Source organism: Mastomys coucha, unplaced genomic scaffold (genome assembly GCF_008632895.1).
Source record: "Mastomys coucha isolate ucsf_1 unplaced genomic scaffold, UCSF_Mcou_1 pScaffold3, whole genome shotgun sequence".
Taxonomy (NCBI): Eukaryota; Metazoa; Chordata; class Mammalia; order Rodentia; family Muridae; genus Mastomys; species Mastomys coucha.
In genome coordinates this window covers 51,001,048-51,002,919 of record NW_022196909.1, presented here as the reverse complement: position 1 = coordinate 51,002,919, position 1,872 = coordinate 51,001,048, and positions in this window count along the sequence as shown.

The following is a 1,872-nucleotide window of genomic DNA, read 5'->3' as shown; positions in this document are numbered from 1 at the left end:
GGTACTGAGCCATACAATATTTGGTCTGCTTTCTCCTCCCAGTTTGGCTTAAAGACCTGGTGCTTTCTCCTTCTACATCTGACTGCAACTATGGTTCTGTCTCCTCTGAGCACAATATAATAGGCCCTGGGGAACAAAAAATCCCATCTTCACCCTGACTGTGTGTATTCCCCAATCATCTCTTGTGCTCCAACAGTCATGGCTGGGAGATCTCCATCCCTGATTGAAATTAGCTTTCGCTGAGCTACAACTTCATGTTTCTTTATTTATTTATTTTTTTTTCTTTTTTCTTGGCTTTTCGAGACTTTTCTTGGTTTCTCTGTATAGCCTTGGCTGTCCTGGAACTCATTCTGTAGATCAGGCTGGCCTCGAACTCACAAATCCACCTGCCTCTGCCTCCCAAGTGCTGGGATTAAAGGTGTGTGCCACCACCACCCTGCTCATGTTTCTTTTTTAAATTAAGCATTTGAATATGGTTGTGCATCTTCTCTTCGGATTGTGTGATTGATACATGTTCTAAAGATGAGAAAAGTTGATGGAGAAAATAAAGGCTCAAAACCTTATGAAATTTATATTTGCTGTGATTAATCTATTGCCTATAGGGCACCGGTTGCAGTGTGGAGTCAAACAAGGTCTGAGCTGTGCACAGTTGTTGCTGGGTCCACCTGTCCCTTACCATCTGTGTCAACTTGCTATCTGCTCATCCTGATTCTTCCAATACATCTGGTCTTCTGGGTCATGTGATGAAAGCTCTCAGGCATTTTTAGGGCCTTGTCCATTGTCTGTGCTGTTTTCTCATATCTGCAGTTAGCCTGTTCAGACATTCATCTGATGTTAAATCAGGAGATGTTTATATTCTGCTTTCAACTGAAATTATACCTGTCTTTAATTCTGTGTATGAATCTGGTGTCATTGTCTTTTCTTGTCGACTGTCACTCACACTAGTAGGGACTATTTCTGTATCTGTCCCACAAGAGATCTCTGGGCTATTCTATCAATGTTGTTAAGAGTCAAAGCCTTCCTGATGACAGCCCTGTGAATTATATGGTGTTATATCATGTCTGTAATACCAACACAGATGATGCTTTGTCAACGGGATGTTTGCAAGTTCAAAATCAACCTAGGCTACATTGTGAGGACCCATTCCAAACTAAGACATTAAAACATAATTGAACAGATTAACATATTCACTGATACAGACCATATTTGGGGCCTTAAATCACAGATCAGTACATGATGTTGCTTCCCTTCTGAATTCCAGAGGTCTGGAAGAGGGTCATGCACATGACAGTCTCCAGTACTTTCTATAACAAGAACATCCTAGGAGCAGAGTCCCCTGAAGATGCAGGGAAGTCATGTTTCTGAAATATATGATGGGCTCTTCCAGCATTGTGATTGTGGGACAGGCTACATTCTCAGGCAAGAAACATGAGACCTTCAGCAATGTGACACAGCAGCCATTCTCTATCCAAATGAAGATATGTGGTCTTACCTTCCCCATATGCCCTGATATGAGTAGGGGTGTTCCTATCCTCCGTTCTCTACTTGAAGGCTCAGTCTACATAGCTCCCTTCTCTATCTGCTGCTGCTTTTAGGTGTCCACGTTAACCTAACCTCCTGGTCCACACATAGAGGACTAGAGTCCAACCTTGAGCATGATTAGGAGCTCACCTCTCACTGCCTCCAGATTTACACTCCATATGGCATTCCTATAACAAGGTATCCAGGACTGGCCTCTGGAATACCACTTAGTATTGGTCTAGTGCTGCTATGTATTCCAATGGTAAATACTGGCCCCCCCAAGACTTGGCCGCACCCTGAGCAGTGTATTTTCAGGCATACTAGTCTTTGTTGTATAAATCTTGCTCCCAA